Consider the following 14949-nt stretch of genomic DNA (forward strand, 5'->3'; position numbering starts at 1 on the left):
AACCCAGCTGAAGCTCTGATCTGCCAGATGTCTTACAAGCAAGTCGAGGTTTTTCATGAAATTCTGTATCAATTTCCACACCAAAGAGGTTCAGATAAGCTTACACCTCTGCCTGAACCTTCAAACCTTTTGAAGATTGCCATCTCTGCACTTTTTCTCCCATACTGCTGTTTTCTCTCACTCTGACTTAGCTCTTACAGAACTACCCAGCCCTGATAACCATGAAGAAAATGATAGGAAAGGGGACTTAAAAATAGAAGCAAAAGTAGTGTTTTCAGAAATTACAGGCTGGCACATGGAAAATTATGGCCAGTGATCCAGGGAAATCCTAACACAGGATATATGGTAAGTATAACTTTGAGCACATGCCAGTAAACCTAACACAGATATTTGCTTGTGCTTTTTTTATACCTCTGCTCACGCTGACCTGTTGTGCTCAACCATTTAATCTGAGATGACAGAAGGAAGACCTACATGCAGAAAGATGTGGGCCTGGCAGTCAGGAGATGGCTTTCAATTTCTGGCCCTGTTGCCTGCTGCCCTGGGCAGGTCACCTCACTTCTTACTATCCTGACTGTACACAGAGGAGTCAGAAGATCTCTCTCCTTCCTAGGTTATAGTGAGGCTTCACTCATCTTGCACTGAAGACAATCTTCCAGTGAACTGCTACCATGTTTGACTAGTATGAAGGTGGGCTAAATTTTGGTGCTCTTATTCATCTTGGAGCATGTGAAGCCCCATTTTGCTCTCTGAAAATCTGGGATCCTTAAAGAAATAGGATCAATACCTTCTTCTTTGGGACTGTAGATGGCAGAGAAAACTGGGAGGGCATAGGTGAAATTTTGAATAATGAAAATAAATTAGAAAATTGAACTGTTGCCTGCAAACCAGAGGTACAATTCCCTACAGTGCTTTTTCCTGGGGCCAGGAGCACAATGGCTATTTGTTATCAGCAGAGGTGTAGTGCTGCCATGGTAATTGAAACAGACTGCTCCCTCTGGTATACACCAAGCAGCAGTGGTTTACTGTGAGGGAGGGCTAGACAAGTAGGAGAATAGAAGAAAAAGCATGTAAAATATGGGTAAAAGTGCCCATGAATAGCTAAAAGCATGACCTCATTGTGTTCAGCATCACACCAAGCCCAGCAATGCCACAGGTGGCAGATCAGCAGTGCCTATTTACCTGCAGCTTTGCTTCCAGGAGAGCAGAACTTGCCTTTCACTCACAGAGCTCTCCCTCAGGCTGATAGGCTGGCAATTGCTGCTTGATTGCTGGAATATTTTATGCAATAGGAATCTCCTGCAGGGATGTGGCAATGCAGTCCTGGTGTTTCCCTTGGTTTCCCCAGCTGTTCCATGCCCAGCTATATCTTTGAGCATTGTAACGAGTTAGCTGTTGATCATGATCAAAACATCTGTAGCTGGAAGAAAAGAGAGATATTTGCTTCACTTCTCTATGGTCGGGACAAAGAAGGACAGTATTTTGTTGGTAATAGGGTTTTGTTCTGTTTTATGTTCTTTTAATGTACTCCCTAGACTTACTCTCTGTAATTTCTCACTTTGTAGAAAAAGACCTGTGGGCTTCCTTCAGCTCTCTGCCAATATCTACATAAAAACTCTGGATACATAAAAACATGTGGACAGAGCACCAAAATAAGCACCCTTGACCCTTTCTTTTATTGTTAGTAATTGGGAGCATTGTTACTGCTCAGAAGCACAGAGGTATTCAAAATGTGCTGGATGCTGGTGGGCAAGGCTCAAGAGCACAGCTCTAGCCCTGGGTAAGCATGGTCTGGGACACTGCAACAGCTGGAGGAGAGACTCAGATCTGAGCTTTGATGAATGGTCCTACTCACTGGCTCTTACTCCCTGAAGCCTAGAGTCAGATGTAGACCTCATGTCTCAAATTATCCCTCTCAAAAATAATATTCTTAGTGAGGTTTGTACCAAAGAAGCAGCAGTGAGTAGCTACAATTCTGCAATCATTTTTCTTAATGCACACAATATTTCATGAGAGCTCAGAAGGGAACTTGGATGCTAAATTCCCATTTCCTTAACAAAGGCTGTTGCAGGAATGCATTGGTGGAGTGATAATGAAAGCCAGCAGTTCATTTCATTTTTTGACTTCCAGAGTGGTAATAATAAAGCTCTGGGCTCCTGTTTCATGGTGTTTCCAAATGAACAGCACTCCTTTTGCAGCCACTAAGCTGGGGATTTGCTGTGTCATGCTGTTCTGGAAGCTCGCCAAGAGATTTAGAATCACCCTGGATTTTTTCTTCCCCTCACATTTTTACTAGAAATAAAAGTTTTCCAGATTATAGAGTGGAAGCTTCCTTGCTACCATTCCACCTGTTAACCATGAGCAAGTCCACTTGTTCCTTAACAGAATCATGGGATCTGTGATGCTAAGATGAACAGGAAGCAGCAAAAGCTATTTTAATTACCAAAGAGAGAGCACACTTGGAGGACAGATCTGAAGTCTACTGATCTCAGTGGAAGCCTTTTTCCACGGAACTAAGGAGGCTTTTGACCAGATCCTCAGTTAAGGAAAATGGTGTTGCTGCTATTTAGCTCTTTTTGCACTGCAGGCTGATCAACCTCTGCCTTTGTCTCTCATCTCAGAGCTGGCCCTCTGACCAGCATGGACAGAAACACTTGCTCCTTGGCTTGGCTGGTCGTTCTGCCTTTTACTTCACTGCTCCGTTTTCCTTCCTGCTCTTGCTTGTTGCTCTATGCTCTGTTTGCTGACTCCCAGGAGAAGAGACAAAGTTTTACAGAGGAGCAGTGAAGCTGAAATGGCTGCTACTGAGAAAGAAATCCCTGGGTCTTCACAGCCTTGCAGAGCTGCTGAAAAGTACAAGAAAGATGAGAGTGGTGAAGAATGTATAAGAATGGAAATTGCTTTAAAGGGCCCAGGAGATTGATATTGCTCACAAACCATGACACACCACCTCTCTAAGTGGCAGGAACAGCTCCTTCACTCTCTGAGAGATCCTTATCCTCCTCAGGACATCTGCAGGAGACCATTTCTGTAAATTGTGGTTCGAAAGCCTGTCACCTGATGTGACTCCTGGGGGCAAAAGCAGCATCACTTCAATGCAATCCCAGCATGAGAAAGTTAATAAAGTATATGTCACTGAGAAACCAATTGTACCTGCAGGGTAAGAAAAGGTCACACATGAATGCATGAAAACTGGACATGCTGTATAAACTGTTGATTGAAATCTCCTTTTCACTCTTATGTGATCACATTGAGTGCAAAGATAAATAAGACTGTCAATTTTTCAGATTAGTGAACTTTGGCTGGATTTTTTTTCATTTTCATTTTCCCATGGTACACTGGCTGCTTAGTCACTAGGTGGGCTGGACATACTTTCTCCTTCCTCTGGTAATTAAAATACTGAGACCAATATTATGTACAGAAGAAATAAAATAATTGAGGCGACTGGCTTCTTCTTTCATGATGTGAAATTCTGGAAGAATTTGATGGCCTCTCCTCTGAATTTCAAAGCAGATGTTACTTGGTGCCAGCAGTCGGATCAGTCTGTGGTGTAAATGATCGTGAGCACAGTGACAGTGCCGTTGATTTCATTACGGCAGCTCCTATAACACAGTGTCATGTGCTTTATGGTCTTAAAAATAACAATTGCATAAGCATAGCCTGCAGTGCCAGCAGTCATATTATCTCCAGGACAAAGAGAGATGCATATGGACTTAATGAAGAAAAAGTGAAGCATTCGTTAGGACTGTAAATGAAATAGGAAATTATTTCATCTAGAGGAGCATATTGGGTGCCATTGCTTTGTTATCTGATTTCCTGTTGCACTAGTAGAGACAGTGTGTTTTAATTAAGGTTGTACAAAGACTTCATTGAGAAGAGATTTATGGAACCAGATTCTGTTATTGTGGTTCTATCAAAACCAAAGGGCTGTGTGGAATTGCCTAAAATTTTTCAGAATTTCCTTTTAAAAGCAAGCTGGGGAAAAGCTGTGATGAAAATATGCAGACATAGCCTTTCCATATAGTCATATGACACTTCCATCATCCTGATTTGAAATAATTTTTTGTCTTAACTTTTTTAAAAAATTTCACGTTGTAGAATATAGTAGATTGCACATAGTCAGAAGAATATTCATAGCACTCCAATTTGCCCTTTGTATGTTTTGCACATTATACAGTGTGATATAATGCAAAACAAGAAGTCAAATCCATAAGGAAACAGATCTAACTGCTTTAAAAGCACTTGTTTCAGTGGATAATTGAAACATCTTTCAACATAGTTCTTATTCACAGGAGTGATGCTCTCCAGCAAGTCAGATGTTCATCTTCCTTCATAGTTTAGATTCAAATCAGAAGAAAAATGAAGAAGGGGAAGTCAGGAAAGCCATTTTAGAAAACAGGAAAGATAGAAAAGCATTTTTACCTTGACACTAACAAAGCTAGAAAGGCACAGAAAAGGTTACTGGAGAGGCAGTGTGCACATGAATACATACACACACACACATGTGCAGCACAGTATAATCCTTACTCAGTCTCCACATATTTGGTCCCTGCCTCCATTTTGGCAATTGATGAAACAACACATACTGAGAGAAAGTGCTTTTTGTCCAAAGCTTGCCATTGCAATACACACGATATGAAAGAAGCATCATCACCTGGTGGAATCCAGACTCAGAAAGACAAAGCTCACAAAGTCAGTGAAGACCCTTTTAATCTCACGAGAGCTGAATGCCTAAATGTCTTTGAAGATTCCCCTAAACAACAGCTCCAAGGACCCCAAAAAAATATAGCTGAGGGACATATATAAGCCGGATATTTTTAATGTCCTAATTGAATTCTTTAGCCACAAAAATCAGTTTCCTCCCCGCCTGCATGAGACTGCTGCTCATGTGGCATTCACTGCCTTATGTTCTCCTGCGATAACGGGTTGTAACCGTATGCACAGTAGTCCAAGCTGCTCTCAAGTAACAAAATTATCAAAAAACCAAAGAATGTTCACTACCACATCTTGCTTCAATAGCCATAATTGCAGAAACAAAAGAAATCCTCTTTCATTTCTTATTAAATGCTTTGATGGTGTTAGAAGGGATGCCCTGAATTTCTTTATTTATTATGTTATATTAATAAATCAAAGAATTCTAGAGAACTGAAAAGCTTTGAAGAAATGCTTTTCAATCCCAAACCGGAAAAGATTATCAGGAGTAAGCCTAAATTCTTTACAAAAAAAAGTAATTTAAAATGACCAGAACAGAGTCAATGTCCACTGTTATGGGCTGCATCATTCATACAGCACAACACAACTGCTGAATAACCCAGAGCTGTTAAGGAGCAGATTTTGCTCAGACTAAGGTCTTTATCAGAACTGGCAGTCGAGAAATGTGCAAATGCCTGAAAAGCACATAGAGATCATGCCACGATACCAACAAGCTCTGGAATATTTCTCCTTCTAAGGTATGTGCCATTTTATTTGAAGGTCAGACCACTTTCCGTTAACAGCAAAAGCTGTAGTTCCTGTAACAGAAGAATTAATTAAGATCCAAATGAGAGACGAGTTTTTATTAATCATTCTGAAACTGCTAACTTTTCCCAAACCATCATACTGATATGTGAAAAAGTTGTTAGCCATTTCTTAAGTCAAAATTGCTTAAATTGCCTTCACATCGGCACTGACAAGACCATCCGAAAGTCTCTTTTTACTAAAGCACACTGCTCTTTCTCATTGAATTAGTGCCAAGGGTGCATGGAGTCCTGCCCAGACATATTAAACAGAGAAAGAGAGAAAGCCTTGGCCCCTTCAAAATCAATTGAAACACCTGCACAGGCATCTGTGTGTTCAGGATGGTCTTTTGCTCAAGAAGGCTACAGCTGGAAGCTATATTTATCCCCTATCAAACATGATGGAAAAAAGAGAGCCTTTCCCAAGACAAATATTTTGCCCTTAAAGACATTATACACACATAGCTGAGCCTCCCCTGGGTCTGAGTGCTCTAGGTCAGATGCAAAGCCGCTTCTTAGGCACAGTGTCACCCAGTTTTAGTTTGTTTTTGAAAATCTCAGCATTCCCAAGGAAGAAATGTTATTGCTGCAGCAGTTGCACAGGTGACCACCTCACAGAGTGCTCTGTGAAGGCTTGTTCCTGGCCTTATGCTGGCTCTGGCCCTTGTCCCTGACCTGCCTGAGAGGAAGAGTCTCCTCGGGACACAATCCCATCACTGTTGGAGTTAAACTTTGATTGCAAATGGAACAAGTTGTCTTAGTAGGGAAAACATTTCTGTTTCAGAGAGTGGGATGAAGCTGGAGAGGGAAGGGCATAGGAGCAGTGCAGTGACCCTCAGAGGGGACACTGCAACTTATCCCTGTTCTCCAGTGAGTCATGCCACCATTTTCAGCTGTGTGGGAATAAGGTGCAGCATTATAGAGAGGAGTTCCTACTCACATCAGTGATGGAAAGATGGGAAAAGATGGGAGAATAATTATTTTAGCTTCTAGACAAGTTCCAATTAGAATTAGATTTTAAAGTAATGCTGAGTTACTAATTAATCAAAAATCTGTGTATACAGTAAAAATGGAATCTCATTTCATGCAACCAAATGTAAGCCAGGAAACAAGATAAAACCTTCGAAAGCTTCATGTTCATTTGTCAGATGCTGATGACCACCATGCAGAAAGCACTTTCCTTCACTGTCACCCTCCCACTGCCCAGCAAGCAAAGTGCCACACCACCAATTCACCACTGAGACACCGAGGAAGCAAGTTCTTTCTTCTTCCTGTATATCTATATATCTAGATATTTATCTTTATATATATATATATATAATTTTACCATGCAACTCCCTCCTCAGTGGGACACAGCCCAAGTAGAGCTATGGGCTATGACTGGAGACTGAAGACTGGGAATGCTCCTTACCAGCATGGCTGGTGGCACAGCTAGGCTCACCCTACTGTGGGTGACTTCTCCACTGCTGTTTTGAGGGACAAGCTTGAAGAGGGTTTTCCAGTGAAATGAAAGAAGGGAGCAGGGACACTTCTCCAAAAAAAACCACCCCATGCTTCAAAGCAAAACAAAGAGCCTAGTGAAAAGGCAGAGACTGGCTTGGAAAAGTCACTCTAAACATTGAAAAATACTACTGTGTGCCTTTCCAAAAAAACCCCACCTTTGACTCATTCAGGAATTACAACTAGAAAAATTTCCAGACCTGATATACTAAAAACCCCCACCCTTTCTGCATCAATTTTCACTGGCAATAAATAAAACCATCTGTGAGTGGCTCTAGGGCAGAAACTTTCCTTGAAATATTCTAGGATTTTCTTGGACATTGAGACTTAGAATGTAATTTAATAGTCACATAAGCAAATAATATGGAAGGTTGAGATCATCCAATCAGAGAATGGAAACAGAGGCTATGTATCTTATGAATGCAAATAAAATTCAAGAAAATTTGAATATCAAATGCATCCCATGACTTGTTTTTGAACACCCACTGATAGCTTGAGACTCTCTTACAGATTATTTTTCTTATATGTACAAATAACAATGAAATCAAGAAATGTCAAAATAGAAATTGTTTCAAGCACCTGTGAGTTGCAGATAATATTCTTCTTTTTGCAAGAAGCAGTCCAAGGATACCTACATCCTATGGTACTATAAAACTCCCTTTCAAATTCTCTATTATCATAAAACATTTTGTTAAATTTAATTTTTTTCCTGATCAGATAGTTTACAGAAATTATTAGTAAAATATTTCAAACAACAACTAAATTAGTCACAATGTATTAACAGACAAACTGGTAAAGAGAAAACAGAAAAGAAATTAATTGAATAAATTATTCATTACAGTTTATTCAGTCAGCTTTGATTTAAAAGCTTGTTAATCCTTTCAGGGTTAATGTAGTACAATGTTACGGTAGCTCTGGTCAGGAATTCCAATAGATGAAGTGTGATTTTTTTTTTTTTTTTTTGAAAAGCAGCACTCTCGGATTTTCTATGAAATGCCAAAGCTGAATAAAACATTATTTTTGGGCTCTCAGAACATATTATTTCACTAGTCGTTTTCTCCAGCAAGAAAATAATAATTTGTTTCAATAATGTCAAAACATTTCACTATAAAGTACTAATATAAAACAATAAAAAAATACAGTATCATAAACCCCAGAAGTATAATAAATGTGCCAGATTTTCTCCAATAAAAAAATGTATCAAAAGTGATAGCTGTTCTGTGGAAGATTTGGACAGACTAAACTCTCTCATGACCTTTCTGGAATGCACCAAAAGTTCATGCTCTCTCTCCATGTCTCCATACTGCATGGCAAGAAACCCTTATTCAACACAAATCATAATTAGTGAATTAGAATTTCTAAATTTAACTATGAAGCTTTATCAAGAAACCTCCTCGCAGGCACAATGTTTAACATTCTAGAATATGGTGTTGATTTGGCTGGATAGGCATTGGAACAGTCAAATACCTTGTTTCTGTAAGGGCTGCCTCACATCTTGACATAGAGGTCTTAGCTTTGGGTCCATTACTGTGACACCATGTCATAACAAAAAAACCAAGTGCTCAAGCAGAAATAAAGAAAGATTCACATTACACAGATTTAAACACAGATCACACATTTTAAAGACCAAAACCAGGTGTCAGAAAGAGCACAGACCTAAGTTTACACATCCACCTGGGCTTTTAATGAGCCACCAAAGGGCTCACACTCTCTGCATTTCCTGCTGTTAACAAGCTGTCTGAACACCTGTAAAGCCTCCCGGCAAGGATTCAGCTCCTAAGCACAGTGACTTTTCCTGAGGATGCTCCTGATGTGGAAATACATGGTGACTGTGCACATAAACATTTCCTCAGCTGCAGTCAATCAAACCTCCTGTCTCCAACTTTCTCCAGCCTATAACCTGAGCAAGACATAAGTTTCAACTCTCCTTCCAGAGGCTTATTGACTGCCCTCACCTAAAAATGAGCAATGCTCTCTCTCTCCTCTGGGGTCTGTGTGTGTGGAATCACCTCCTGTCAAAATGACGGAGGGCTGAACTAACTGCAGGCACACCAGTGCTTGCCAGGAGGTTAAACACTGCCCCTGACCCATGGAGGCCCTGCTCAGCTCCTTCAAACCAGCACATCAAGTAGACACGGAGAAATGAGGCTTGCAGGAGTCCCTAAAGGGCAGTAATAGGTGATGTCCACAACCACACTCTGGATGCTGAACACAGTATGGGCAAACACCTGAAGTGGATGTGTGACACAGCCCCAGGTGGGAGGCTGCAGGGGACTCCAGCAGCAAAGGGTCCCATCCCCTCCAGAAGCAGAACAATTCTCTCAGATACTTGAAACCTATGGAGAGGGCTAGCAGACAAATCTCAGGGGCAGCCAGGATTTCTCTACAAAGCTGTACAGGCTGGAAAATAGCACTGCCATTCAAAGAAAATGACGCTTCCTTCTCTTCCTCCCCTCCTGGGCCTGCCCACGGGGTCCAAAGAGGATGGTGCAGGATGGCAATAAAAGAAGGATAGCATGGGCAAGCTCTCTCGTGCGTGTGTAACCTGGCACCAGCTGGGACTGTGGCACCAAGAGCTGCCTGCTGGGCTGAGGTCAGGCAGTGCCCAGTCCCCAGCACAGACAGACAGGCAGAGGTGCTTAAGCTCTTGTGTGTGCACAGTGTATAATTAGGGCATAACAAAGTCTGGTGTTTGAAGGCTTGCTCATGCTGTTCAGTTAATTATGATAGGTAATTTATATCTTTTATTGTTCTGTGAACTTGAAACTTCTATTTCAGTGAGATTGGAGAGACAGCTGATGTCAAATGTGCTCTTGTAAATAAACATGGGTTGCGGCAACTGGAGGGAGGATGTTCTACAGCAACAATCATTCTCGGTTAGAATATTGGGGGGAAAATTGCAGCACATTAAGGAAGCAATAACACTCAACAGGGTGTGCATTCATCAGGCAATATGTATGCACAGGGAGCATGCAGGAGCACGGAGAGCAGCCAGCCATGCAGGCTTAGGTAACAATTACTCTGGTGAGGTGAGTCGGGCCCTGCTGATCGATGCACAAACCAGCGCTGAGAAGAAACATCCACCAGCTCAGCCCTCACAGACTCCAAGTGCCGCTAAGGATTTGCCACACCAACTGGGTAAGTCACACGCCGCCTCTGGGGTCCCATTTTCCTTAAGGATGAAATGGATTAAACTGACTGACTTTCCCAGGGGATTCACTTGTTCTGTACCAGGCAATAGTGGCAGTACTGCTGCTGCTGCTGACCATGAAATGAGGATAATGTATCTCTGCAGACGATGCTGGGGAAACTCCTGGCTAGCACAAGTGAGTCACTCACTGTGCAGGGTTGGTAGGAAGGGGGAGCAAGCCACTCCATTCAGCAAGAGTGGTGTTAATTCCCAGAAGGGTCTTTGCAAATATCAGAAGACAGAGCAAGCCATCAATATCTACTCAAGACTCCTGCTGGGTCTGACTTCTCCTGTAGTTGGCCAGGACCATTCCTCAATTGGTCATCCACAGAGTCTTGCTCCACAATCACATGGCACCTTGGGATGAACCATGCTGCAACTGTAAGGAAGACCTTTGAGACACAGACTACCCTCCCCACACTCAAAAACATTATCAGAATTGGAAACAATTTTGAGGTTTGTTCCCTTGCATTGCATTTGCAACTGTGCCTTTTTAGGAAAAAAAAAGCTTTTCATATGTGCTGGGTTTTCTTTTGTTTTGAGAAACCAAAGCAAATAAAAAAAGAAAAATATTATTTCTAAAAGGAGAAGAAAATTTGCAAGGCACACCTCAGGGAATCAGGCAGGCAATCCACAAAACAGCCTTCAAATGCTCCAGCTGATTGTTCCTCACACTCATGATGTATGTGCACATGATACGCATAAATCCACTCGCCTCACACAGAGCCAGCAAAAAGGGAGCGAGTTCATGGACTGCTTTTCATTCACTCGCCATACACATGTTTCATTGCTGGCCATATGTATGCACGGCACATCCACAAAGAGCAGCAACAGTTACATATGGTGCCTACTGCTGTTAAGAGCCTGTCACAATGCACTTCCCAGTGTTTGAACCAGGGTAGGCTCATTTGAAAGGATTTTGCAAACAACTCAGACTTACATTTTGGAGGAGATGGATAGGAGAAGGTTATAGGACAGCTTTAATGTTATTTTTATGCACAATCATGAAGCTAAATTCCCTTCCTTTCTCTCTCTCCCCTCTAGTTGACATCTCAGCATCTACTTGAGAGCACAAATTGACCAAGAGTCTGTATCTGCCAAACAACTCTCCTTCTTAAGCTGTATTCATTAGCTATCTCTTTTCATTCTCCCTCTCTGCCCTTCAGAAATTAATTCAGTGTATTCCTTACAATATATTCCTTTCCACAAACTACTTTTCTTTAATCTAAAAGTAAGCCAATGTCCTGAATCAGGGACAAGAAATTCCTCCTTCTATTGTCCTACCAGCATCCAGGCACAAGTAGACCAAATACACGGTGTTGTGTGTGAATAGAGACACAAGTACTGTAATTGGTGGAGGGCCAGGTCAGAATTTTAGGGTGCAATTTTCATGCACACACCCATTTTAATGCTCTATTCCTTCTCCTTCCAACCTATCTTGTCAGCCCATTTTGATCCTGTTTTTTTACCACTGTCCAATTTTCTACCTTTTATTTTGTGGTGTCAGACATGACTGGAACTCATGACAAGTGAATTTACCTGTGATACACCAAGGTCCTATACACAACACTAAAGGGCTAACCCAACAGAGAGTGAGCTTATTGCTCCCCAGACCTTTTCTGTGCATCCCCACAGAAAAAGCACCAATGCGCTTCAGTGGGCATCAGATTGGCCCTGAAATTCCTGTGCAATTCTCAATTCCATATGACGCGCAGGCAAATTCCCACCAGCTCTATTTGTGCATCAGAAATATGACACAAAATTGGAGGGATGGAATAACTCTTCTATGAAGAAAGGCTGAGAGGGTTGGATTTATCCAGTCTGGAGGAGAGAAGGTTCTGGGGAGACCATAGAGCAGCCTTCCAGAATGAAAAGGGGGCCTCCAAAAGAGATTGAACCAACCTTAAGGTAGGACAAAGAGTTTTAAATGAAAAGAGGGTTGATTTAGATTATGACAATGAGAGTTGTGAGACATTAGTACAGGTGCTCCAGAGAGATGTCCTATCCTTGGAAACACTCAAGGTCAGGTTGGATGGGGTTTTGAGCAACCAGTTCTAGTTGAGGATTTCCTTTCTCATTGCAGGGAGGTTGTACTAGATGACTTTTAAAAGCCCCTTCCAACCTAAACGATTCTATGAATACAACAAATTTTTATTAATTTGTAAACAGATGTAGCTATTGCCTTCTATTAAAATAAATAAATGCAAGCAGTGACTCAGCACATATAGAAGGGATCTAATATCACCACAGTTAAGTAGAAAAGATCCTGTCATTATAAACCTGATCTTATCACTATTTAGCTTTGCAACAATTAAACCTGTCTTCTTGAATTTTCACAAGCAAGATTTGATGATAATGTGCAATATTGCTGAAAAGTTTGGAGGAAAATGGGATAAGATATTTAGGTGTGGCAGTATTTGCACTACTTCCTCTCTTTTCCTTGGCAGTTTTCAGATGCATTAGCATGCTGGGAGGAACCACCATTTTCCCTTTCTCCTGGAACACCTAGTACCTCTCCCAAGGAAAGGAAAAGAAGCTGTTCTCATGCTCTGCAAAGAGCTTATTACTTGGCCATGCTTAGCAACTTCTATTCAGGACAACCACCAGATGAAACAGAAACATTATTTTGATGTGGGGACATCGGCTAAGAGGTCAGCAGCCTCTCCAAATCTCAATAGCCCAAATCCACGCACAGCTTTGGAGGATGAGGTTGGTGTGGGTGGAACATGCCACGTGCACAGAGGAAGCAGACCCATGGAGGGGTCCAACACAGTTCCCTCTCCTGTGTGTACAGAGCAACAGGATCCCTTTATCTCTTTCAGCTTTGGGTAAGCTTGAGCTCAGATTTCTGTTGCTGCAGGTCTTGCCCTTTTTTTCTGCTTCTGAATGCAGTAAAGCACAATGTTCTACGACTCTGTAAGCATTTTAAATTACTTCACATATGGTTTTGAATGTTTGACAGATTTATATTAAATATAAATGGTTTTTATGAAATAACTGTGTGAAAGTGTTTCTTCGCAAATCACTGTGTCGGCTGTGAGCAGAACTTAAACCCCGGGCTTAAATATACCAATCATAGCTTCAATTTTGCATTAGGCTGTCTGAAAAGCCTCTGGGAAATAAAAAACAAACCCACAAACATTTCAGCTTATGGTGCACCAAGGGGTTAAGCTGAAGGACAAGAACAGAAATATAATTTTAATTGTGCATATTTTTCCTAGTTACTCCAGTAGCTTCTGCCTCATAAATCCTCATGACAATTGCATAGCGCTGAACTTATCTACTGGGAATCCTAAAGGAAAGGCTTAACCCTTTTACTTTCTTGAAGTTTGCTAATTAATTCTATTTCTTTCAGTGAGAGAAGACAGCTTACCCAAATGACCAGTCCTGAGACAAACACTGACGTAGGTACTGTACTGTACTGTATGTGCTTTGTACTTTCAATTTGCCTGCCTGGGTCACTGAGGAATAGGCAAACTCATTCAGGTAAAATTAGAATTGACACAAACCTTGCTATTTAAATAGGTTTTTGAAACAGGGGGGCCTATTAACCATTGCTTTGTAGGATGGATTCAGGGGCTTGCATTTAAGTTAATGTCCCACTGAAGTCAGTATGGGAAGGGTGGAATTAGGCCCTGGGCACTTTGTTTTCCCCAGCAGTGGCTGCCTGCTAATTGCAACTGTTGAATGTATGCATATTCATTACACCATGGAGCTTAGGAAGCTGCAGCTAATGTGCTGAATCAGACAGTAAATCAGACTGATTAAGATACACTTTGGTTTAAAAGACACACTAATCACACAGCTTTATCTTTGGAGCTGACTTTCAAATCACAACACAAGGGATGCTGTAGGGAAGACAGGGACCTGAACAGGTGTTTAATGTCAACCTCCAGGAGCAGTGGGGCTGTGGGGGGATCCAGGTGTCTCCTGCAGGACTGACAACCAGCACAGAGGTGAGAGGACTGACAGTGCTTCTTGCTGAGCCCCAGTGATCTCAGATCTCCCACAGCTCTTCCTCCTTCCACCACACTCCAACAATGGCACAGTTTCCCACATCCCATAAGCACAAAGTCTTGGGGGACTCCAGCAGAACCTCCAAGTGCAATCTTTGCAACCTAGGAGCAAATCCAGACCAGAATTTGCCACTCCTGTTATTTTTAACAATACTCACCAGGGTTCTGGATGGGATAAATCCTTGCTTTGTGGTAAGCTGGAAAATGCTTAACCTAATTACAGAATAACTCAGAATATATATAAGTAGCTGAATCTGAAAGCCATGCCTCATGCTTGAAGCCCTGGGGAACTTATGGTATGAGATTTCAGGAAGTGTGTGCAGGCACAGGTGTGCTGGAACCTGTTTGTGCTCCTCTCATCCTGTGCTACAGAAGACAACATGCATGAAGGTGCTCTGCTGTATGCACAGTGGGGCTCCTTTTCACCTCAACATACATTTCTTTACTTGGCTTTCAAATACACTGTGGGAGTAAATGCACTCTCAAGAGTGACTGTGGAGAATAATTCTGGATTCACTGTAGAGCACCTCTGCAATAATATCTTCTTTCAGTGTTAGCCATTTCATGTCTCTCTGTCCTATAGGAAAGGAGTTCTTCCTTATACAAGTAGTTCTGCATCTGCCTGGAAGTCAAGCGTGGGAGACGAACGAGACCTCTATAAATGTGCTCAGTGAGTTAAACTGTTTGTTTTGTGATAAAGAGCATGCTATGCTGTTACCTTCAAGTCTTTAAAATTCATGACTCACTA

The 14949-nt window shown here is 41.7% G+C and overlaps 1 long non-coding RNA gene across 1 annotated transcript in view; it reads right to left on the reverse strand.

Moving 5' to 3' along the window:
* LOC148225351 (uncharacterized) overlaps nucleotides 1-14949 on the reverse strand; it is a 73847-nt gene that overhangs the window by 14027 nt on the left and 44871 nt on the right. The window lies entirely within an intron of this gene.

The sequence above is a fragment of the Sturnus vulgaris genome, chromosome 1 (assembly GCF_052056855.1).
Source record: "Sturnus vulgaris isolate bStuVul1 chromosome 1, bStuVul1.hap1, whole genome shotgun sequence".
NCBI classification, from domain to species: domain Eukaryota; kingdom Metazoa; phylum Chordata; class Aves; order Passeriformes; family Sturnidae; genus Sturnus; species Sturnus vulgaris.